General features: G+C 39.2%; 1 protein-coding gene and 2 pseudogenes across 3 annotated transcripts in view; all 3 read right to left on the reverse strand.

Annotated features, from left to right (window-relative positions):
- The window catches only part of LOC116194545 (MADS-box protein SVP-like), a 39,688-nt gene that overhangs the window by 7,773 nt on the left and 5,224 nt on the right, over window positions 1-26,691 (reverse strand). Inside the window, exon 1 of one of the 3 annotated variants that reach the window (XM_031523388.1) lies at window positions 5,381-5,450. The exons of 1 other annotated variant lie outside the window; for it this stretch is intronic. The gene's annotated coding sequence lies outside the window, so the exon portion shown is untranslated. One more of the 3 variants, XM_031523387.1, reaches the window with a different exon arrangement.
- LOC116194542 lies at window positions 1,219-5,669 on the reverse strand (annotated as a pseudogene).
- Window positions 19,724-21,882, reverse strand: LOC116194541 (annotated as a pseudogene).

Consider the following 26,691-nt stretch of genomic DNA (forward strand, 5'->3'; position numbering starts at 1 on the left):
GCTTGGGACCAACACTTATCAGTTTGAATTTTTAAGGGAAAATAAATCCAAGTCCGTATAAGCCCATGGGATTTTCAATATAGTATCACAGTAGGTTATAGACTTTCGAATGCACGTATGTAGACTCACACCACGCCAGGTTTAACGTATGTGTGTGTGGGTAGCTGAAAAATGCATTCGTGTTGGCCTGAGTGTGGTTAGATCCAGTTTCGAGACAGCCATGAATGTGCATCATGTTAAGTTAGGCACGAGTGTGGAACTCGTGGTTAGTTTGATTTGTCGTCCCTTGTCTGAGCATGGAGGACAATGCTCGGCTCGTGGTCAGTTATTGAGTGCTGGTATTTAAGTGTACGTGGCAATGTGAGGGTAAATGTTGAGAGTTACGAATGAGTTAAGTTCTACATAAAAAATATAAAGAGAAATTTCACAAGTTTATAAGGGATGGAGTACCATAACCAATCAACTCGAACTTTTGGGTTGGAGATGGGGCTAATCGTTTATAGGTCATGTGGATATTTTACATGGTATCAGAACCCAAGTTACGCATATGCGTGTTTACACGCGTACGCGCACCTACACCATGTCAAGCCCAATATATCCATGTGCAGCCAAGAATGCACCTCGTGTAAGTCCCATCACACCCGAGCACGAAAAATGAAGCCCCACTCAAGGTCAGTTGTTAAGAGTGGGTATTTAAGAGTATTTCATAACGTGTAGGCAGAAATACATTACACATTGCATATGAGGGAAAGTATTGAGGATATTAATCTCAAATTAAAAAGATAAATCAAAATCCATTAGTTTATCTGAAACTTGTATATTAACACATATCAGCTTCAGTTTTTAAGTGGAAATGTGTCCAAACCTGTATAAGCCCATTGGATTTTCAATAGGTAACAATTATGTACGTACTATCTGTAGGGAAGTATACACAAACCGGGGGAGCTCATGTAAGCGGTCCCTTATTGTCCACTAAGCGTCTTAGTAGGGGGCCGCGCCCTGTGAGGCTATGTCAGGTAAAAACTCTAGGACTTAGGGAGTGTGTGACTTAGATCATTCTTTTCGAAATCGAAAATAGCACAGTCCCACTTAGTTGGGCCATCAAGAGTGCATCCCATCCTCTTCTCGACCATGGGCAAGCCGCAATACAAGTCAGTCGAGTACAATGTGATATATGGCAAATCATGAAATTAATCTTGTAGGGTACTGCAAAGAATCTACTGGCACAAATCTATTATCCATTCACAACTTCATTGTTAACAGACAACAAAATTCTCGTATGATACAAGCGGAGAAAGAGCTGCAACCCAACAACGAGGAAGGGTGAAATAAAAAAGGGAATGACAAGAAAATGGAAATACATTTGAAGTCAAAACATTTCATAAGTTCAGTAAATATATATATATATATATATATATATATATTCAAATGGGTGAAGATCATGAGGCCGAGTGAAGGGAAACCTGCAAACACTATCTGCAATCTGTCCCCACTGCTTCCAATATGTTCTTGAAACTATCCCTTTCTAAGCACTCGGATAGTTCAGCCTGGGATAAAATTCAATACGACCATGTTACAACCTGAAACAAACATTTATCTGGAGAGAGTGATATTTTCTTTCCAAGGATCCATAGCTGTTGTGTGATAAAGATATCTTTGTGTAAGACAAACAATCAAACAAGCACATTCAACTAGAACTTTTAAGAGGTGGGCTCCCGATGTTTCTGGTGGTATCATCGGAGACTCCAACAGAAACTGGTGTTGTACTCTAATTTGCTGGAGAGCAATATGAGGGAAAACTTTAAGGTCTTGGGAGGGACTGTCTGAGGGGACTAAACGGTTTGACCCAGGACAGTAGGGGCTATCCCCACTAAAAGGGACAACTTATAATAATTCAATTATCGCATCACTTACATGATAATTTTTTTTTGATTTATCATTAAACTCCAATATCTCGTAACTACCTTCAACTAAATGTCTTGGATGAACAGTCTGTGCTTTAAAAGGGTTCATTCATTATTCCCAAGCACAAGCAAAGTGCAAACCTTCAACCGTATTATGGCCTTATGATTCAGTATTCTAAATGTAAATTTATTCAACAGAAGATGTACCTTTATCTTTGGAATGAGAGCAGGACCCCCATAAGCAAATCCTGTGTAGAGCTGAACCAGAGTCGCACCCACTCTTATTTTTTTTTGTATGCATCTTCACCACTGATTTGGAGAGTGTAACGAATTTAAAGCAATAAAATACACAAATGGTTTGAGTGCTAACGAGATAATTGCTGAATAAATGGAAACAAGACCACCTCTACCTGCTTATACCACCACAGCCGATCAGAGGAATCTTCCCCAGGAGCAAAAAGTTGGGGGGAATCGTCAAGTTCATTTTCCAATATGTACTATCTTCTTTAACAGGTACTAACGAGAGGCGAGAGAGAAAAAGAGAGCATACCCTCGTTAAAATATACATTTCTCTAAGGATATTTGTTTGACAGGATCCGGCCGTGAAATTGTTGTGTTTGATATGATCTAATCACAAAGGAAAAGTTACAAATTCAAGAACTTAAAAGAGACCGAGGTTAACAATGCGTAAGCCTGTCGTTAAGCACTCTTTCCTTCCAAATTCCAAATTTTTTTACTTGATTCTTACCATGACATGTCAGCAGCTCATAAAGATGGAACTAAAATACGTGACAAATGATAAACTTTTACACAGTTCCATGATTGAGGTCGGAATTACCAGTCCATCGAGGCGGAGAGCAAGGGCAACCTACAGCAGCTCCCGAGAAAGAGAAAAAGTGTTATAGAAGGAAAGATAAATTATACACACCGCAGCAATATCCTCAAGGTCTTCTTTGGACAAGTCTGGAGCAATCTTGACAAGCAATGGAGGTGAACCGTCCTCAGCCCATTGCATTTCATCACGGGCAGCTTGAACCTTGATTCACCCAAAGAAAAGAAAAAATGGAAGAAAATGTTAGCTCTTGCTGTGCTAAAGTAAGTTCGGCAAAGCCAAAGCCCATCCCTAATAAACCTTCGACAGCATCAGCATTTTTATCAAATCCAGCAGCGAGACCCACAGGATTTGAGAACTTCCTTCCCCAAACCTCCAGTCCCAAATTTGAAGGATCAGGCCGTTTATCCCTTGGGAGGGACCCAGCCCCGTGCAGCAGCTGATACTGCAAGTGTATGAGCGAATTCAGCATCCAGGAGAGCAAACAATGGATTGACGAGTTTGGTCGCTGAGAATAGCCAACCGCTGTGGAACAAAGAATAGCAAGGAACTGGAAAACTTAAATGAAAAGTTCTCGGAAAAGAAGAACATGATTAAATAAGGTAAAGAGAATTGAACTGGTATTCAGAGATCAAAAGGTGCCAGAAAGTTGCCTCATCTACAGTACTCGCATAAGCTCCGCCCGCTATTACCAATCCTATGGTGGCTCCAGTCAGCAGTCTCCCCTTTGAATCACAATGATCAAAACAAAGCAAGATAAAAACAAGAACAAATGAAATAAACTCCATGCTGCAATAAATTATAACCCCTGTGCTGTCCTTGAGACCCATTTGATGCACATTACGTTTCCTCTTCTTGTATGAATAAAAGGATCAGCATCCCTTCCCGGCCTTTCCAATAAGATGACCATATTTACCAGTAAAATGGATTCTCAACAATCCCGTCTTCGAGTTTCATCCTTCGAAAACCAGATTTATTCCATACACCAACTCAAGCTTTAGCTTCAGCGTGGTGAAATTCGACTATTCAATAAAATCAGACGCGTTTAGTAGCAAGTGAAAACGTCAGTGTTAAGTATAACCGCTGCCTAATGTTTCAACCAAAAATTTACACAGATTAGGAAAAAAATTCAAACTTTATCGATAAGTAAGTATCCAAATTCAATTATATAAGAGAGAGACGTCTGAAAATTGATACATACTCGATTGGAGAAATGCGGGATTCTGAGGTAAGACTCTGAAGCAGCAGCAGATGAAGAAGCAGAGGAAGAAGAAGAAGAGCAGTAACGTCTGGCGCCCCCTCCAATGGAGCTCGAAGAAACCCTTTTGGCCAAATAATCTCTGAATAGTTTCCTCGCAGCCATAGCTCAGTAACAATGCAGTAACAATGCTGGAATATTTTTCCACGTTTTGAGCTTTGCCTAGAAAGAGAATGGTCATATGATTTCGAGCTGAATAATGGTTCGGCAACGTCCATTAAATTGGAACCCCTTAGCTCAGTTGACAATTGACACGGGCATGGTATGTAATACTCCTGATATAACGAAAATGGAAGTGGTAATTGAAAATGTGGATTGGATTGGAATTGGATACAGACCTTGAGACCATCAAAGGGGAGAAGCCCACTGAGGATGCATTCCTTGAGACCTGTCCCCAGCACTATCACGTCGTACTCTTCATCCATTTTGATCTATGGAGGATACCAGCTTTTGAGAAGTTCTTCACTGCTACATGAAGATTATTCTTTCAGTATGTAATACTAGAAGGGAATTCCTAAACGTCTGTCATGCATAAGAGGAGAAGACACAGATTGTAGTTTTATGGTATTTCAATTTTAGTCGGTAGGTCATTTCCAGTGATGCTCGAAAGAAATTCTGTAAAACACACTACATGCATAGTCCAACATGTTGGTTTAAAATAAATGGGGGGAAAGATACAATTACCATGGATTGGCACATATAAAATCCGAGATCCACACAAATAAATTAACCTTATCCCATCAGAGCAAAATATTTAAAAAATTTAGAAATGGTACTTAGGTATTGGTAAATATTGATGGCCGTTTGTCAATCGATTAATTTCTGCATGATGGTGATGAATGGCTGTTAGTTTAATTAAGCTCCGTTAAAAAATGTAGATCTATATACGTATGAGGGCAGATATGATCACGAGTGAGTAAATCTCATAAACCTAGAAAATAATCACTGGACATTTTTTATTCATATAAAGACCAAGTGTACTCCATACAAGATGCTCATGAGTCGAGGAGAAAATATTGCCAAGAATATTGGAAGACATTAGAGTCACAAAATCTGACCATTCACAAACATTTACACACACAGAAAGCTAAAATAATCAAAAGAAAGGAATTCTATAAATATGAAAGGAGAACAATGGAAGAAGCACACAGGATTCAGATTGCAGGAAAGAAACGACAAGATCCGATGTATCCAGAGAAAATTACGAAACAAACCTAAGAACCCTAGCTAGCTAACTTGACATATATGCTCGCAGACAAGAAGAAGAAGAAGAACTTTATGAGGGGAACAGCAGGCAATGGAGTCCATGGATCATGGGCCAAGCTTAGCTGATCAAGAAGAGGAGGAGGAAGAAGAATAAGAAGAGGATAAAGCGAAGTGAGATACCAAAGAAGAGGAGTCAATCACAGCTTTCATGACTCAGAGCAAGTTGCAGGGGGTGGGGAAATGGAAGGGGGAGGACATATACATTGTGATTCAGCAAAAAATTATAAATTTATTTAAATTATTACCTTGTTATAAATTTCTTTCTGTTCCTTAGCTTGTTTTGTTGCTTCTTGCTGCTGATATAGAGAGAGTACTGCACCGCCAGCCACAGGGAACAACCTTTGCTCTTGTTAAAAGAAAGGAAATAAATAGGGAGAGAGACAGGTAAAGATAGAGAGAGACAGCGAGACTGAACCAAGAGATAGATAGATAGATAGAAAGAGCGGATTCCTTTTATGGCCCAACAGGAAACCCTCTCTCTTGTTTTTAGCAAGTTGACAGTAAAACCCTCTTTTTGGTCCCTGACTTATATAAGTTATATTGATCGAGTCCCTGAAAAATTATTACATCAATTTGATTTTAGGTCAAATCAATTTTGTCCATGATCACATAAATTTTATTATTGATAACATCAATTTAATTCTTAGTCACATCAATTTCATCCATGACTTATGTAAGTTGTATTAATCGCATCCTTGGTAAAAATATTACATCAATTCGATTTCAAGTTACATCAATTTCGCCTCTAGTCACATCAATTTCGTCCATGATCACATCGATTTAGTCTTTAGTTACCTCAATTTAGTCCTTCAGCACATCAATTTTGTCATTGATCATATTAATTTGATCCTTGATCACTTCAATTTAGTCTCTCCGCTTGGTCACATCAATTCAGTTCTTACTTGGTCACATCATTTTTTGTTGTTGTTAATATTAATTATTTACATAAAAAAATGTCACTATGGCCTCTCCCTCCTTTTACTATTCTTGTCTCCGAACCGACTTTGGAGCATTTATTCTCATTGCTCGGACCTCTGATTCTTGTGTTCTTGGTGGCTCTAGAAAGCTTATTCATAGTACTACTACTTAGGATCAAGTTTCGAGGAAAAAAGCAAAGAAATAAGTTAGAAAACTGTTGTTGAAATTTGGTTTTCACTCACAATGCAAAAAATTCAGGGAGTAATATCTCTTAAACAGTAGAACGAAATTATGAGCCAACAAGTGGTGTAACTTCCTTATACTATGAGAAATCTGTCTATATAATTTTTTTGATCAATATTGACTCTATAAAAATTTGTTCATATGTTTTATAAAGAGAAAATTTTATAGATCATTAATGGCAAATTCTTATAGAGTCAATATTGGTCCAAAAATTTATATAGACAGATTCCTCATATCGTAAGGAAGCTACAACACTTGATGGCTTGTAATTTCGTTACGCGATTGAAGAAATATGGCTTTATAAAATTTCTACCTTGTGAAAATCGAATTTCAACTGTATTTTTCTAACTTCTTTCTTTGTTTTTTGGCTCGAAATCTAATCTTAAATAGTAGTGCTATGTATAAGTTTTTTATAGCCACTAAGACAAGAATTAGATGTTTGAGCAATGAGAATGAATACTTCGTAATTGGCTCAGAGACAATAGTAGTAAAAACGTGGGAGAGACTAGATGGATCTTTTTTATGTAAAGAATTGACGTTGACAATGAGCAAAATGATGTGACCAAGCAGATGGACTAAATTGATGTGACAATGGATCAAATTGATGTAGACGATGACCAGATTGATATGATCAAGGACGAAATTAATATGCGCAAGGACTAAATTGATATGATCATGGACGAAATTGATGTGACTTGAGACTGAATTTATGTAACACTTTTTTGAGGGACCCAATTGATACAACTTGCATAAGTTAATGACAAAATTGACAGTCTACTCAGCAAGTTGGTGCAACTAGTAGCTAGGAAATGTATAGATTTTTCTTTTCTTTCTTGTTTCTCGTTTATTGTGACTCCGAGCATATATCCTAGCTCTATCTAGCAATAAAATAACCATAGATTGATTAACACTCTTAATAGGATCGGCATATCCATACGCCAATTGCCAGGAAGAATTCTTTGCAATCACCGCGGTAATTTGCAAGCACTCAGAGTGTCAAATCTCTTAAAAGCCCATTTAATTGACGACCACGAGTTCCATAATTATGTTTGGCTAGTATGAGTGGCATAGTGTGAGCCACAAGTACTTTGATGCCATCTAAAATTTTCACTTAGTCTATACGCGATTAGACTCATCTCCAACTCAAAATTCCAACTAATAGATTGTAATACCCGATTTTATATAAACATATTAAATTTTCCTTAACTATTCTATGTGGGATTTAAAATCTCAATAGAGATGAACTGAAAACCTGTACAGTTAAAACAATGTGTACTCAGTGGAGTATCCTTGACTATCTCGTCAATATAGTCATCATAATTATTATCTCAAATTAAAAGTTTGCAAGTCTCGAATGAAAATGTATTTGGAAGTGAAGCCCACAACCTACTAATCGATGATAGATTTTCTTTTTACTTTTAATTTTTAATTTTTAATTTTTTGAAAGATTTACAAAGCTGAGAAATTAAAAGATGCTCGGTAAAGTATTGTATTCATCATCCCGATCCGAAATAAAGAGATACAAAAGTTAAGTAAATATGAATTTTTATTTCTCATTTTCTATCTCGTACTAGATACATGAGCGAGCACGAGAGAGTTCATATGCTTTTTTCCGATAAAATAAGGATTTGTACTTCCCGTCACAATATCAATATCGGGTTTTTCCGTAAATAAGGGAGCCATGCTGACATTTAATGGGACCACAAGATGTAATGGCGACACAGACGTCACCCTCATCGTACCCGCCTTGTCCTGTTCCCCAGCCCTCCTCCCTTATCTCATTTTCTACTCCATTAACTATTCCCACGTGATTCACATTCTCACTCTCATGAAAAAACAAAACCAACAAATAAATAAATTTGAAGAAAAATATAGAAAAGTAATGATTATATTGTTTAATTTAGGGAAAAACAAAGTAAAGTTAACCTACATTAAATATCATTTTGCAAACAAACATAGCAAAAATCTCTTAACAATGGTGATCATTCTTGTATAGGTTTCTAGAAAATCACAATAATTGTGGTTATTTTAACTATTATGGAGTACCTATTGATTTCGCCCAACAGCTATTCAATGTATTGTAGATTTATATCTAAAATTGACTAGTATCTATTGTTGGGAATTGGTGTATGCCCTAGAGGCAATCTATAATCAGTTCTGTAATATGATATCTATTTCATTATATTACGAGGCATATCTGTTATTGTGTAGATTGCGCTAAATATGATTTTACACAATAATGTCCTTGGAATAGTAGGTTCAATAGGCATCAAGTGTGACTTGATTGTGAGATCCTATAATTACTGAACATTATTCCTAAATGTCCATAGTCAAAGTATTATCGTTAATTAGGACAACGGTAATACGGTTAGACTAGTGTGAGTGTTGATTGATGACCAAATCTCATAGGTCATGGATATGGAGATATCAAATCACACCACATGTATACATTAAGAGTAATGTGTATTGGACTGACCCGCCATGAGATTGCTACATGGGTTGTTACGTGACTGTCATTAGTATATCTCAAAGTGACTATAGTGTAATGGTCCTTTGACTTGAGGTCACCATGGATTCCTACGTGTAATGTCGTATATTTTGATACTGTCAAACGCCACCGTAACTGGCTGGTTATAAAGATAGTTATTGGGTATGCCACAAAGCATGGAAAAGAATGTGAGTGACCAAGATAGGATTTGTCCCTCCTACAAAACGGGAGCGATATCTCACGGCCACTTGGTGGTTAAGTCTAAAAGTGTATGCATACCCAAATGAGTCGATATAACGATATCGAGCTCATTTGTTCTGATAGACTTAACCGGTAAACCAAGAAAGAGAAATATTGAGCCATACAAGGATGTCATCGACCATGCCTTGGGCTCAATAGAGATATAGGGGACAATGGATTATATTACACGGTAATATAGGTCACGAGGTTCGTCGAGAAATTGACTTTCCGATTACTTGAGTAACAGTGATGCATTGCTAGATGCCGCTCACTGTTTGTAATATTAAAATAGAGATTTCGATATTACTATCAACGTAATTGGGAACCTACAGGGTCACACACTACGACTAACTTGACGAGATATTTTGAAACAACAAAATTGTCTAATAAAGATTAAATGATTTATGGTGCGACCGATTAATCGGATATTTAATGAGATTAAATTTGCCGATTAATTAGACCCGATTTATTAGATTTAATGGTGTGCTAAGTGGTTATTTTTATGGAACCACTTGGAGCCAATTATAGAAAGAAACATGGGCCAATTGTATGATAACACTTAGCTATACACATGGACTAATTAAATGATGTCACCTAGACTTACACATGTCACTTGGAGCCTTGATTCTTCTTAATCCCACATCGGTGGGGCTTTGAATTTGTCTTCCCCATATTGCTTATAAAAGGGGCAGCATGCATGTTTAGATATAAGAGATATATATACATGTATATGGGTGTACGTGTATAAGTGTAAGGAAATTCAAGTTGAATTGTTCAATTTGAATTAATCCTACTAGTCTAATAAATTTCGGGTGTCGCATCGGGGTGTTTCTTTCGAGTGTTGGTCGCTAGCACCGCCGATCTCGAAAACTCGTCGACAAAGTCGGTGTGGATACCAGTAGAGGCGTCACGCGTGGGACGCTCGGTCGACAATTTTAAATATTCCAGGTACGCTTTTATTTACTCTTACTCTTCTAGTAGGTCTTGGAATTAGTTTCACGGGTATGAAATTTTGAATTTCTGTTCCTTTTCGCTTCCGTTGCGCCCCGTGGAACTAGCAATTGGTATCAGAGCCTAGCTAGTTAGAATCTGAGTAGATAATAGCATAAAATATGATTTTATGCTTGGTACTGGTATGATTATGTTTGATATTTGCGGTGCATGACTGTTAGACATGGACTATGTCCTAGTTGTGTTAGTATAATAGTTATACGTGTGGACTATTATGTAATAGTTACATAATAGTGTATAGTGAGATCGATTAAATGTTAATCAAATCCCTCAAAATATTAAGTCCATATCCTTCCACCGTGTAACGCTCGTCAAGACCAAGATCGATGAGTGTGTAGACCTTGCCTTCGCAGGATGCCCTTATCTATCCTAGTAAGACGTTGTGTTTACCAGTGGGTCGGACTTAACTGAGCAAGCCTAATAGGATTAGGAGTTCAGAGGCATGTAGTTGGGCATCGATCTATAAGATAGATTTGAATAAGGAGTTATTCACCCAACAAATCAAGAGTTGCATGTGATGCAATTGGGAAAGTGAGTTCCCTACCTAAATAGCCAGTTCTGGGTGAATCAGCCCTTGCTGACTCAGAGCTTGGTGAGATATGGATCTTGAGCTACTATGAGAATGATATTCTCTGAATCAATGTTGAGGGTCATTGATTTGATATAAATAGTGGGAGCAATATTTATAAAGTCCTCATTAAATATTGTTGTGTCATAATACTTATTTTGTATATTTCTATGGTAGTTACCATGGCAGGGAGCACTTCTAGTACTTTCTGTTTGCGATCCGTCCTTGATAAGGACAAACTGTCAGGGAATAATTTCCTTGGTTGGTATCGAAACTTGAGAATTGTTCTCACCCAAGAAAAGAAACTATATGTCTTAGAGCAACCTCTTCTTGCGCCACCGCCTGACGATGCCCCCCAAGCTGAGAAAGATGCTTATAGTAAGCATCATGATGATGCCGTAAACGTTGGATGTCTCATGTTAGTCACCATGGACTCGGAGCTTCAGAAGCAACACGAGAACATGAAGGCGTACGATATGATCGTGCATCTCAGGCAGCTCTATCAAGAGCAGGCCCGACATGAGAGATTCGAGATCTCTAAAGCACTTTTTCAGGCAAGGTTGATTGAGGGTAGCCCGGTGGGTCTTCATGTACTCAAGATGATTGGGTACGTTGAGACTCTGGGAAGACTGGGATTTCCTCTTGGTCAAGAGTTGGCCACAGATTTAGTCCTACAGTCGCTGCCCAGCAGTTATAGTCAGTTCATTATGAGCTATAATATGAATGACTACAATAAACCATTGCCTGAACTGCTTAGCATGTTGAGAACAGCTGAGCATGATATCAGCAAGGGGACGTCCGTTCTAATGGTCCAAGGGACCAAAAGAAAGGGCAAGAGCAAGAGTAAAGGCAAGAAGGCTAAAGGTGCATCCAATTTTGACTTGGGTGCGTTGAAGCCTAAAGCCAAGGTGGCGAAGAATGATTACTGCTTCCATTGTGGCAACACTGGACATTGGAAGCGGAATTGTAAGATATACCTAGAAGAGTTGAAGAAGAAGAAGGGAAGTGAGACTTCCACTTCAGGTATCCATGTTATAGAGATTAATGTATCTACTACTTCTACATCTTGGGTATTAGATACCGGATGTGGTGCTCATATTTGTGGAAATATGCAGGACCTAAAGGACAGTAGATCGTTGACAAAGGGCGAGGTGGACCTACGAGTTGGAAATGGAGCAAGAGTTGCTACATTAACTGTAGGGACTTATCACCTAGTTTTGCCTACTGGGCTTGTATTAGATCTTAACGACTGTTATTATGTACCTGCTATTAGTAGAAACATAATATCTGTTTCTTGTTTGGACAAGAAGGGATTTTGTTTCACTATCAAGAACAAGTGTTGTTCTATGTACATGAATGATGTATATTATGGCAGTGCACATTTAAGTAATGGTCTGTATGTTCTTGATCTAGATACGCCTATTTATAATGTGGAAACCAAACGGCTCAAATCTAATGATTCGAACCCGACTTACCTCTGGCATTGTCGTTTAGGCCATATTAGCGAGAATCGCATCTCTAGACTCCATAAGGATGGATTACTGGACTCGTTTGATTTAGAATCGATCGAGACATGCGAACCTTGCTTAATGGGGAAAATGACTAAGGCCCCTTTTACCGGAAAAGGTGAGCGAGCTAGTGATCTTTTGGCTCTCATACATACCGATGTATGTGGACCAGTGAACAAGCTTGCTAGAGGTGGGTATCTCTACTTTATTACATTTACTGATGATTTCAGTAGATTTGGATATGTGTTTTTGATGAAACACAAATCTGAATCCTTTGAAAAGTTCAAAGAATTTAAGAATGAAGTGGAGAATCAGTTGGGTAAGAGCATTAAAGTTCTTCGATCAGATCGAGGAGGTGAATATTTGAGCTATGAGTTCGCTGACTATCTTAAACAGTGTGGGATTTTATCTCAACTGACTCCACCTGGAACACCACAATGGAATGGTGTAGCTGAGAGGAGGAATCGAACTTTATTAGATATGGTTCGATCTTTGATGAGTCATGCAAACTTACCTGACTCCTTCTGGGGATATGCTCTACAGACAGCTGCTCTCATATTAAACAATGCTCCGTCGAAATCAGTTGAAAGGACACCATATGAGATGTGGTATGGGAAGCGTCCCAAGATGTCTTTTCTAAAAATATGGGGTTGCGAAGCTTATGTGAAGAGATTGTCTTCGGATAAGCTTGGCCCTAAATCGGACAAATGTTACTTTGTGGGGTATCCTAAGGAAACTCGAGGATACTATTTCTATAATCCCATCGAGGGCAAAGTGTTTGTCGCTCGAACTGCGGTATTCCTTGAGAAAGAGTTTCTCTTCAAAGGAACTAGTGGGAGGAAATTAGAACTTGGGGAAGTTCTACCACAAAATGACATTGACCAATCGACGGGCGATGTTGCAGAACAAGTACCACAAGTTGTTGTGGCACAATCTTCTGCACAAGTGACACAGGAGCCTCGTAGGTCTGGTAGGATACGTCATGAGCCCGAGAGATATGGATTTCTCGTGACTCAAGATAATGACGTATTGCTCATAGATAATGATGAGCCTACAACCTATGCGGAAGCCGTAATAGGCTCTGACTCTGAGAAATGGCTGGTGGCCATGAGATCTGAGATGGAGTCCATGTACACTAACCAAGTATGGACTTTGGTTGATCCACCTGAAGGGGCAAAACCCATTGGGTGTAAGTGGGTCTTCAAGAAGAAGATTGACATGGACGGTAATGTGATTACCTTTAAGGGCCGACTTGTGGCAAAAGGTTTCAGACAAGTTCATGGTGTTGACTATGACGAAACCTTTTCCCCGGTAGCTATGCTTAAATCCATCAGGATCTTGCTTGCAATTGCAGCTTATTATGATTATGAGATTTGGCAAATGGATGTCAAAACTGCTTTCCTGAACGGGAAGCTCCTCGAGGATGTGTTTATGACACAACCTGAGGGTTTTGTCGATCCACATTGTGCCGGAAAGGTTTGTAAGCTACAACGGTCTATTTATGGACTGAAGCAAGCTTCTAGGAGCTGGAATCTTCGTTTTGATGATGCAATCAAAGAGTTTGGTTTCATCAAGAATGAAGATGAACCCTGTGTTTACAAGAAGGTTAGTGGGAGCGTAGTAATGTTCCTGGTGTTGTATGTAGACGACATACTTCTGATTGGAAATGACATTCCTTCCCTACAGTCTGTGAAGACTTGGTTGGGAAGGTGTTTCTCTATGAAGGACTTAGGCGAAGCTACCTACGTGCTAGGTATTAGGATCTATAGAGATAGATCCAAGAGACTGCTTGGCCTAAGTCAGAGTGCATACATAGATAAAGTGCTTCGGCGATTTAGCATGCAGGATTCTAAGAAAGGGTCGCTGCCTATGTTACATGGCATAAGCCTTTCGAAGGCTCAGTGTCCTTCTACTCGAGAGGAGAGGGACCGCATGAATAGGATTCCATATGCGTCAGCTATTGGATCCATCATGTATGCTATGTTATGCACTCGATCAGATGTCTCGTATGCTTTGAGTATGGCGAGTCGATACCAATCAGATCCAGGTGAAAGACACTGGATTGCAGTAAAGAACATCCTTAAGTACTTACGAAGGACTAAGGAGATGTTTTTGGTATATGGAGGCGAAGAAGAGCTCGTTGTAAGAGGTTACACCGATGCTAGTTTCCAGACCGATAAGGACGACAGTAGATCGCAGTCAGGGTATGTGTTCTGCCTGAATGGAGGTGCTGTGAGTTGGAAGAGTTCCAAACAGGAGACAGTAGCCGATTCTACCACAGAGGCCGAGTATATTGCTGCCTCTAACGCTGCAAAAGAGGCCGTTTGGATCAAGAAGTTCGTGACAGAACTTGCTGTGGTTCCTAGCATCGTAGACCCAGTGGATCTCTATTGTGACAACAATGGAGCCATTGCGCAAGCTAAGGAACCCAGGTCTCACCAGCGATCCAAACATATACTCAGACGCTTCCATCTCATTCGCGAGATCATCGACAGAGGAGATGTGAAGATATGCAGAATACCAACAGATGAGAATCTCGCAGATCCACTTACGAAGCCTCTTGTGCAGCGCAAGCACGAGGCTCACACTAGATCTATTGGCATTAGACAGATGCCAGATTGGCTCTAGTGCAAGTGGGAGATTGTTGGGAATTGGTGTATGCCCTAGAGGCAATCTATAATCAGTTCTGTAATATGATATCTATTTCATTATATTACGAGGCATATCTGTTATTGTGTAGATTGCGCTAAATATGATTTTACACAATAATGTCCTTGGAATAGTAGGTTCAATAGGCATCAAGTGTGACTTGATTGTGAGATCCTATAATTACTGAACATTATTCCTAAATGTCCATAGTCAAAGTATTATCGTTAATTAGGACAACGGTAATACGGTTAGACTAGTGTGAGTGTTGATTGATGACCAAATCTCATAGGTCATGGATATGGAGATATCAAATCACACCACATGTATACATTAAGAGTAATGTGTATTGGACTGACCCGCCATGAGATTGCTACATGGGTTGTTACGTGACTGTCATTAGTATATCTCAAAGTGACTATAGTGTAATGGTCCTTTGACTTGAGGTCACCATGGATTCCTACGTGTAATGTCGTATATTTTGATACTGTCAAACGCCACCGTAACTGGCTGGTTATAAAGATAGTTATTGGGTATGCCACAAAGCATGGAAAAGAATGTGAGTGACCAAGATAGGATTTGTCCCTCCTACAAAACGGGAGCGATATCTCACGGCCACTTGGTGGTTAAGTCTAAAAGTGTATGCATACCCAAATGAGTCGATATAACGATATCGAGCTCATTTGTTCTGATAGACTTAACCGGTAAACCAAGAAAGAGAAATATTGAGCCATACAAGGATGTCATCGACCATGCCTTGGGCTCAATAGAGATATAGGGGACAATGGATTATATTACACGGTAATATAGGTCACGAGGTTCGTCGAGAAATTGACTTTCCGATTACTTGAGTAACAGTGATGCATTGCTAGATGCCGCTCACTGTTTGTAATATTAAAATAGAGATTTCGATATTACTATCAACGTAATTGGGAACCTACAGGGTCACACACTACGACTAACTTGACGAGATATTTTGAAACAACAAAATTGTCTAATAAAGATTAAATGATTTATGGTGCGACCGATTAATCGGATATTTAATGAGATTAAATTTGCCGATTAATTAGACCCGATTTATTAGATTTAATGGTGTGCTAAGTGGTTATTTTTATGGAACCACTTGGAGCCAATTATAGAAAGAAACATGGGCCAATTGTATGATAACACTTAGCTATACACATGGACTAATTAAATGATGTCACCTAGACTTACACATGTCACTTGGAGCCTTGATTCTTCTTAATCCCACATCGGTGGGGCTTTGAATTTGTCTTCCCCATATTGCTTATAAAAGGGGCAGCATGCATGTTTAGATATAAGAGATATATATACATGTATATGGGTGTACGTGTATAAGTGTAAGGAAATTCAAGTTGAATTGTTCAATTTGAATTAATCCTACTAGTCTAATAAATTTCGGGTGTCGCATCGGGGTGTTTCTTTCGAGTGTTGGTCGCTAGCACCGCCGATCTCGAAAACTCGTCGACAAAGTCGGTGTGGATACCAGTAGAGGCGTCACGCGTGGGACGCTCGGTCGACAACTTTAAATATTCCAGGTACGCTTTTATTTACTCTTACTCTTCTAGTAGGTCTTGGAATTAGTTTCACGGGTATGAAATTTTGAATTTCTGTTCCTTTTCGCTTCCGTTGCGCCCGGTGGAACTAGCATCTATGTGGTTAATTATAACCGTCTAATCTAAAATGTTATATGATTTATATATTTCGTATCCAATACTCCCCTTATATATTTGCCTTGATTAGTTCTGAATGCCCATTAGCGCAGAATTTATTAAATGCGTGCGATATATTATCCAACCTACACTTTGATACCGGACAAAAACTTGAGAAAGGAGATTAATGGAAACACTCATACTCACATACATGATTAGTGCGAAGGGTGCTTTTATTTATATAGACTACAATTACATACACAACATAAAAGAATAACCTCTGCTTAATCTACAAGTTCTTAAAAATATTGAAGATATATTGTAGTTTTTTTTTTCGGTAACAATAGAAGACTCATGGCCTCGTACAAGAAAATGGAAATGAAATCTAAATAAAAGGGCACGAGTAGTCCAACTGATGAGAATCGAATCTGGAACTTCTAGATTACCAAGTGAGAAAAATTAGCTACTGCACTACACCTCCTTTCTCATATATTGTAGTTTTTTAAAGTATATCAAATTATATATATTATAATTTCCTTGTTTTTCTCGTTAAGTTGATGATTCACTCTTAAGTTTAGAAATTGGTAAAGTGCTCTAGAAAAATTGCACTCTCCAGTGGAAGCCAATATAAAGTATAATATATTTATGTGGGTAAATATATGTATAGATATATACACACACATACATTTCCTTTTTTATTGTTGTTAAAGGGCATCAGGACCGTTTACTTCTGAGGATAAGAAACCCTATCAGATTCCAGAGGGACCCCCTCTCTAAGACCAAGTCAAGGGGAAGACATATACCATCAAGGCCTGACAACCTGATGCTAAGGCTTGGGACAGTTGTGTTGGGCGTCTCGAGTTCGAATCTCCTCCCATGCAACTACAGTTCAACCAAGGTAACATTGAGAATATTAATCTCACAATAAAAAGATGAATCAAAATCCATTGATTTATATGATACTTCGATACCAATACTTATCAGTTTGAACTTTTATGTGGAAATGAACCCAAATCCATATAAGTGGGTTATACTTTCGCACGCACATGTGTGGGTTTAACATCTCTTTGTGATGGAAAACAATGCTCGGCTCGCGGTCAGTTGTTGAGGGTAGGTGCTTAAGGGCACATGGCAACATAAGGGCGGGTGTTGAGAGTTAAGAATGAGTTAAGTCTCACATCAGAAATATAAGAGGATGGGTGTTGAGAGTTAATAATGAGTTAAGTCTCGAAAATAGAGGAATTCTACAAGTTCATAAGAAATTGAATACCAAAACCAATCAACTCGAGTTTTTGGGTTGGAGATAAGGCCCATTGCATATAGACCTGGTGAGTATTTTACATGGTATCAGAGTTTAGACTACGCATATGCGTGCTAACGCACATATACACACCCACACCACGTCAAGCCCAATATGTCCGAGTGCAGCTAAGACGACGCCTCGTGTAAGTCCTCCATTACTCGAGTACAGAAGAAGAAGCCCCGGTTCAATGTCATTTATTGAGGGTAGGTGTTTAAGGGTATGTGAAAACGTGCAAGCAAAAATAGATCACAAATTGCACGTGAGGGCAGGTGTTAAGGATATTAATTCTACATTGAAAAGATGAATAAAAATATATTGGTTTATATAAAACTTGCGTACCAACACTTATCAGCTTGACTTTATAAGTGGAAATGGGCTCAAACCCGTGTAAGCTCATTGGATTTTCAATATGTATGAGTTCTATACGTAGCTAGAAATATCTATAGGAGGGTGTACACGAATCGGGGAGTTCATATAAGCTATCCCATGATGTCCACTAAGTGTCTTAATGGGGGGCCGCGTCTTGTGAGGGTAGTTATGTGGATAAAAATTTTGGGGCCCAGGAAGAGTGTGATAGTCCATTATAATAAACTCCCTATTTTTTTCAAAAAAAAGCGAAAGACATAATCAAATTATTATAATAAAAAAAATATAAAAGATGTAAGGATAAATGAAAGAAAGAGACTATTCATAGGCACAATACAGGGCCCCAGTACCAACCAGCCTGCATCCCACGAATGGGCCAGCTTTAGCATTAAATTGAGGCATGGGACCCATACAGCGTAGCCCACTGTACAACCCACGTGTACTTTTATGTGGTGTTTACGAGAACTTATGTTAAAATTCAAGAGAGAGAGAGAAGGAATTTTGACATCTCTCACTTCTTCCTTATAACCGATCCTTTTCCAAGTTAGGTACCATATTCAGCTCCTCATAATTCATCTTGTTATCGATTATCATCAATCTTCCGTGTGATTTGTCATTTCAGTCATTTAAAACTTTCAAGTGGCGTCACTCCATATTCGTCACGGTGTCCAAACTTAGATCACCCTTTTTGAAATCTAAAATAGCACAGTCCCACTTAGTTGGGCCATCGAGAGTGCATCCCATCCTCTTCTAGACCATGGGCAAGCCGCAATGCTAGTCAGTCAAGTACAATGTAATCTATGTCAAATCATGAAATTAATCTTGCAGGGTACTGCAAAGAATCTGCTAGCACAAATCTATTATCCCTTCACAACTTCATTGTTAACGGACAACAAAATTCTCGTATGATACAAAAGGAGAAATATCTACAGCCCAACAACGAGGAAGGGCGAAATAAAAAAGGGAATGACGAAAAAATGGAAATACATTTGAAGTCAAAACATTTCATAAGTTGAGTAAATATATATATATATATATATATATATATTCAAATGGGTGAAGATCATGAGGCCGAGTGAAGGGAAACCTGCAAACACTATCTGCAATCTGTCCCCATTGCTTCTAATATGTTCTTAAAACCGTCCCTTTCTAAGCACTCGGATAGTTTTGCCTGGAATAAAATTCAATACGACCATGCTATAACCTTAAACAAACATTAATCAGAAGAGAGTGATATTTTCTTTCAAAGGATCCGTAGCTGATATGGGATAAAGATATCTCGGTGTAAGACTAAAACAATCAAACAAGCACATTCAATTAGAACTTTTAAGAGGTGGGCTCCCAATGTTTCTGGTGGTATCATGAGAGAAAACTTTAAGGTCCTGGGAGGGACTGTCTGAGGGGGTCAAACGGTCTGATCCAGGACAGTAGGGGCAGTCCCCACCAAAAGGGACAACTTATAATAACTCAATTATCGCATCACTTACATGATAAGAAAATTTTGATTTATCATTAAACTCCAATATCTCGTAACTACCTTCAACTAAATGTCTTGGATGAACAGTCTGTGCTTTAAAAGGGTTCATTCATTATTCCCAAGCACAAGCAAAGTGCAAACCTTCAACGGTATTATGGCCTTATGATTCAATATTCTAAATGTAAATTTATTCAACAGAAGATGTACCTTTATCTTTGGAATGAGAGCAGGACCCCATAAGCAAATCCTGTGTAAAGCTGAACCAGAGTCGCACCCGCTCTTATTTTTTTTGTATGCATCTTCACCACTGATTTGGAGAGTGTAACGAATTTAAAGCAATAAAATACACAAATGGTATGAGTGCTAACGAGATAATTGCTGAATAAATGGAAACAAGACCACCTCTGCCTGCTTATACCACCACAGCCGATCAGAGGAATCTTCCCCAGGAGCAAAAAGTTGGGGGGAATCGTCAAGTTCATTTTCCAATATGTACTATCTTCTTTAACAGGTACTAACGAGAGGCGAGAGAGAAAAAGAGAGCATACCCTCGTTAAAATATACATTTCTCTAAGGATATTTGTTTGACAGGATCCGGCCGTGAAATTGTTGTGTTTGATATGATCTAATCACAAAGGAAAAGTTACAAATTCAAGAACTTAAAAGAGACCGAGGTTAACAATGCGTAAGCCTGTCGTTAAGCACTCTTTCCTTCCAAATTCCAAATTTTTTTACTTGATTCTTACCATGACATGTCAGCAGCTCATAAAGATGGAACTAAAATACGTGACAAATGATAAACTTTTACACAGTTCCATGATTGAGGTCGGAATTACCAGTCCATCGAGGCGGAGAGCAAGGGCAACCTACAGCAGCTCCCGAGAAAGAGAAAAAGTGTTATAGAAGGAAAGATAAATTATACACACCGCAGCAATATCCTCAAGGTCTTCTTTGGACAAGTCTGGAGCAATCTTGACAAGCAATGGAGGTGAACCGTCCTCAGCCCATTGCATTTCATCACGGGCAGCTTGAACCTTGATTCACCCAAAGAAAAGAAAAAATGGAAGAAAATGTTAGCTCTTGCTGTGCTAAAGTAAGTTCGGCAAAGCCAAAGCCCATCCCTAATAAACCTTCGACAGCATCAGCATTTTTATCAAATCCAGCAGCGAGACCCACAGGATTTGAGAACTTCCTTCCCCAAACCTCCAGTCCCAAATTTGAAGGATCAGGCCGTTTATCCCTTGGGAGGGACCCAGCCCCGTGCAGCAGCTGATACTGCAAGTGTATGAGCGAATTCAGCATCCAGGAGAGCAAACAATGGATTGACGAGTTTGGTCGCTGAGAATAGCCAACCGCTGTGGAACAAAGAATAGCAAGGAACTGGAAAACTTAAATGAAAAGTTCTCGGAAAAGAAGAACATGATTAAATAAGGTAAAGAGAATTGAACTGGTATTCAGAGATCAAAAGGTGCCAGAAAGTTGCCTCATCTACAGTACTCGCATAAGCTCCGCCCGCTATTACCAATCCTATGGTGGCTCCAGTCAGCAGTCTCCCCTTTGAATCACAATGATCAAAACAAAGCAAGATAAAAACAAGAACAAATGAAATAAACTCCATGCTGCAATAAATTATAACCCCTGTGCTGTCCTTGAGACCCATTTGATGCACATTACGTTTCCTCTTCTTGTATGAATAAAAGGATCAGCATCCCTTCCCGGCCTTTCCAATAAGATGACCATATTTACCAGTAAAATGGATTCTCAACAATCCCGTCTTCGAGTTTCATCCTTCGAAAACCAGATTTATTCCATACACCAACTCAAGCTTTAGCTTCAGCGTGGTGAAATTCGACTATTCAATAAAATTAGACGCGTTTAGTAGCAAGTGAAAACGTCAGTGTTAAGTATAACCGCTGCCTAATGTTTCAACCAAAAATTTACACAGATTAGGAAAAAAATTCAAACTTTATCGATAAGTAAGTATCCAAATTCAATTATATAAGAGAGAGACGTCTGAAAATTGATACATACTCGATTGGAGAAATGCGGGATTCTGAGGTAAGACTCTGAAGCAACAGCAGATGAAGAAGCAGAGGAAGAAGAACAGCAGTAACGTCTGGCGCCCCCTCCAATGGAGCTCGAAGAAACCCTTTTGGCCAAATAATCTCTGAATAGTTTCCTTAGCTCAGTATCAATGCAGTAACATGCCCACTGAGGATGCATTCCTTGAGACCTGTCCCCAGCACTATCACGTCGTACTCTTCATCCATTTTGATCTATGGAGGATACTTTGTTCGACCACTGTCAGATGATGAACAGACAGGCAGACACAGATGATTGACAAAGACAGGAGGAAGGAGGAAGAGAAATTCGGGAGAATATAAGAAAGGGAAATTTGGGCATTAGGGGGAAGGTTGTGATCCGGAAGTGGTCATTGGAAGCGTGAGGTGATCCTGTCTCTCTTCATCGTACACATGGAATGGTAGCCCACCCCATAGAAACATTGTATACCTCGTCCATAACAAAACATCCGGACACCCCGTGGAACACAAGATAATGTTCTATGTAGATGACCATTATATGACCAACCGTCTTGTTGCAGGTTCTTTCCGGTTATAGGGTCTATAAGGGTCTTGCGAGGTTGTAGGATTGGTGTGTCCAAATAGTTATTAAAATAACTTAAGTCTTCTATGCACAGGCGAGTAGTCACGTGGTGCAAGTCGAAACTAAGTATGATTTAGATTTACCGCATATTGAAGCTTATTCACGCCGGTGCTCTTGCGATTGCTTATCGGCTGGATATTCAGTCATAGTGTCCCATACAAAATGTTTTCGTACTTGAAGAATAAAGTTTCCTACAAGGAGCATAACGATTCATACAAAATAATCAGCCGACCGCATGTACGAATCAGTTGATTGATATTTTGTATGAAATATTTTTATACCTAGAGAATAACATTTCATAGAATAAAAATAACGTTTCGTATGAAAATTCCGACAGAATATTTAGCCGTTTGAACTAAAAATTGCCCTATAGATTATGGGTTTTCACTCGGGCATTTGGTACATGCACACCATGGATATACAATTATACCCATGGCTGTACTCACGGATTGGTTGGCGGTTCTTTTCTTTTTCCTCCTTTTTTTTATCCCCTATTTTTCGGATACCAATGTCATATGTCCCTTCAACCATGTATAGTATATTTGTTTCCCTATATATAAATAATTGTTGAAGTCAAAATCCTCCAGAGTGGAATTATTATACATGCTGATCTCATTTCCTCTTCCATCAACGTGGACACTCGCTGCGTCAATTAAAAGGATGCATATGAAATCCATCTTGGCATCATAATAACAACCGATAATGATAAATAATATCCGAGACTTGTTTGAACAGCAGCAAACATAAAGATGCGCTTGAAATTGGGAAAAAATTTCGTTAAATCAAAACTTAATAGCACAACTGATGCGGCAGACGACCTGGCAAGTCGGTACCTTGAGAAAAATAGGTTATGACAACCCTATCTCGAAGGAAACGGCCTCCAGAGCAAAACTCACAGCCTTTGGCTGTGAAAAGACGAGATTTTGGCCGAATTCGATCGTTTAAGGCCTTAAATGAGCAATTTTATGTTAATTAAGGCTTTTTTTTTGTATTTTTGAAAATAATTTATCTTTATGAATATTTTTAGAAAATAGTATATTTTTAAGAATATTTTTAGGAAATAGTTTATCTTTAAGAATATTTTTAGTAAATAGTTTATCTTTAAGAATATTTTTATTTCTTTCTATATATTCTTGTTTTCTCTATTTAAACGATATAAGCCACAGGCAAAGGGGAGTTGAGTCGTCTTTTGTATTATCAATAAAATTCAGAGCTTTCGTGCTTTGTCCAATCTCGGATCGATTCGAATTTGATGCCTATTTCCTGGTATTCGTAGAATCAACAGGTATAGAAGGTCGTAGTTCCGGTATTCGCGAGCGAATTAACGGGTCTGTGACGGTTACTCGCGTTGTACGCTGCGTCAGTTGGTATCAAAGCCTACGGTTGATCTTGGATCAATGATGCCGCCCAGGAGAAGGGATCGTGTGGAAGATGTTCATGACCGTAAAAATCTGCAATATCTGGAGCAGAGGCTAGATCAGCAGGATCAAAGGATGGAGCAGTTCACACAGCAGATGGCTGCACTTTTGGAGAATCAGAATCGGAGAAAGCCTAATCCGAATTTTGACCCTGATCGAAAGGAAATCGAGTATGATTCCAATTCTCAAGGGGACGCAACTTTGTTTTCCGAAGAGGATCCATCCGATGAAGCATTTTTTGTAGCGGGAGGCGATGGAGAGCCCAAGTTCGACGAGGAGGAGGAGACTGTGACAGGAATTGGGATTGGGGCAGCGGTGACGATAACTATATTTATCAAGGAATTGCACGATCTTGGTGAATGTTTGCCGAATCTTGATAGTGGGAACCTTGATTGCACCCGCTCTGGACCACGTTCAGCTTTTGATAGCAATGTCGTTTATCAGTTTGAGATAATGGAATATATTCTTGATTTTGACTTCGATGGGCATGGGGAAAATCATGCTGCTGATTTTTATCTCTAGACTCCTAGGGCGAATTCGAGGGCGAATTCTCTCCACCCATAGGAGAATGATGCGGCAGACGACCTGGCAAGTCGGTACTTGGAGAAAAATAGGTTCTGACAACCCTATCTCGAAGGAAACGGCCTCCAGAGCAAAACTCACAGCCTTTTAGCTGTGAAAAAACGAGATTTTGGCCGATTTCGATCGTTTAAGACCTCAAACGGGCAATTTTATATTAATTAGGGCTTTTTTTTTCTATTTTTGGAAATAATTTATCTTTAAGAATATTTTTAGAAAATAGTTAATTTTTTAGAATATTTTTAGGAAATAGTTTATCTTTAAGAATATTTTTAGTAAATAGTTTATCTTTAAGAATATTTTTATTTCTTTCGATATATTCTCGTTTTCTCTATTTAAACGATGTAAGCCCCAGGCAAAGGGGAGTTGAGTAGTCTTTTGTATCATCAACAAAATTCAGAGCTTTAGTGCTTTGTCCAATCTCGAATCGATTCGAGTTTGATGCCTATTTCCTGGTATTCGTAGAATCAACATGTATAGAAGGTTGTAGTTCCGGTATTCGCGCGCGAATCAACGGGTCTGTGACGGTTACTCGCGTTGTACGCTGCGTCAGTTGGTATCAAAGCCTACGGTTGATCTTGGATCAACGATGCTGCCCAGGAGGAGGGATCGTGTGGAAGATGTTCATGACCGTGAAAATCTGCGATATCTGGAGCAGAGGCTAGATCAGCTGGATCAAAGGATAGAGCAGAGGATGGATCGTATGATGGAGCAGTTCACACAGCAGATGGCTGCACTTTTGGAGAATCAGAATCGGAGAAACCCTAATCCGAATTCTGACCCTGATCGAGAGGAAATCGAGTATGATTCCAATTGTCAAGGGGACGCGACTTTGTTTTCCAAAGAGGATCCATCTGATGAAGCATTTTTTGTAGCGGGAGGCGATGGAGAGCCCAAGTTCGATGAGGAGGAGGAGACTGTGACAAGAATTGGGATTAGGGCAGCGGTGACGATAACTATATCTATCAAGGAATTGCACGATCTTGGTGAATGTTTGCCGAATCTTGATAGTGGGAACCTTGACTGCACCCGCTCTGGACCACGTTCAGCTTTTGATAGCAATGTCGTTTATCAGTTTGAGATAATGGAATATATTCTTGATTTTGACTTCGATGGGCATGGGGAAAATCATGCTGCTGATTTTATCTCTAGACTCCTAGGATGAATTCGAGGGCGAATTCTCTCCACCCATGGGAGAATGATGCGGCAGACGACCTGACAAGTCGGTACCTTGAGAAAAATAGGTTCTGACAACCATATCTCGAAGGAAACGGCCTCCAGAGCAAAACTCACAGCCTTTTAGCTGTGAAAAGACGAGATTTTGGCCGAATTCGATCGTTTAAGGCCTCAAACGGGCAATTTTATGTTAATTAGGGCTTTTTTTCTATTTTTGGAAATAATTTATCTTTAAAAATATTTTTAGAAAATAGTTTATTTTTAAGAATATTTTTAAGAAATAGTTTATCTTTAAGAATATTTTTATTTCTTTCGATATATTCTCGTTTTCTCTATTTAAACGATGTAAGCCCTAGGCAAAGGGGAGTTGAGTCGTCTTTTGGATTATCAATAAAATTCAGAGTTTTCGTGCTTTATCCAATCTCGGATCGATTCGAATTTGATGCCTATTTCCTGGTATTCGTAGAATCAACAGGTATAGAATGTCGTAATTCCGGTATTCGTGCGCGAATCAACGAGTCTGTGACGGTTACTCGCGTTGTACGCTGCGTCAGTTGGTATCAAAGCCTACGGTTGATCTTGGATCAATGATGCCGCCCAGGAGGAGGGATCGTGTGGAAGATGTTCATGACCGTGAAAATCTGCGATATCTGGAGCAGAGGCTAGATCAGTTGGATCAAAGGATGGAGCAGAGGATGGATCGTATGATGGAGCAGTTCACACAGCAGATGGCTGCACTTTTGGAGAATCAGAATCGGAGAAACCCTAATCCGAATTCTAACCCTGATCGAGAAGAAATCGAGTATGATTCCAATTCTGAAAGGGACGCGACTTTGTTTTCTGAAGAGGATCCATCCGATGAAGCATTTTTTGTAGCCGGAGGCGATGGAGAGCCCAAGTTCGACGAGGAGGAGGAGACTGTGACAGGAATTGGGATTGGGGCAGCGGTGACGATAACTATATCTATCAAGGAATTGCACGATCTTGGTGAATGTTTGCTGAATCTTGATAGTGGGAACCTTGACTGCACCCGCTCTGGACCACGTTTAGCTTTTGATAGCAATGTCGTTTATCAGTTTGAGATAATGGAATATATTCTTGATTTTGACTTCGATGGGCATGGGGAAAATCATGCTGCTGATTTTATCTCTAG

The sequence above is a fragment of the Punica granatum genome, chromosome 2 (assembly GCF_007655135.1).
Source record: "Punica granatum isolate Tunisia-2019 chromosome 2, ASM765513v2, whole genome shotgun sequence".
NCBI lineage: Eukaryota > Viridiplantae > Streptophyta > Magnoliopsida > Myrtales > Lythraceae > Punica > Punica granatum.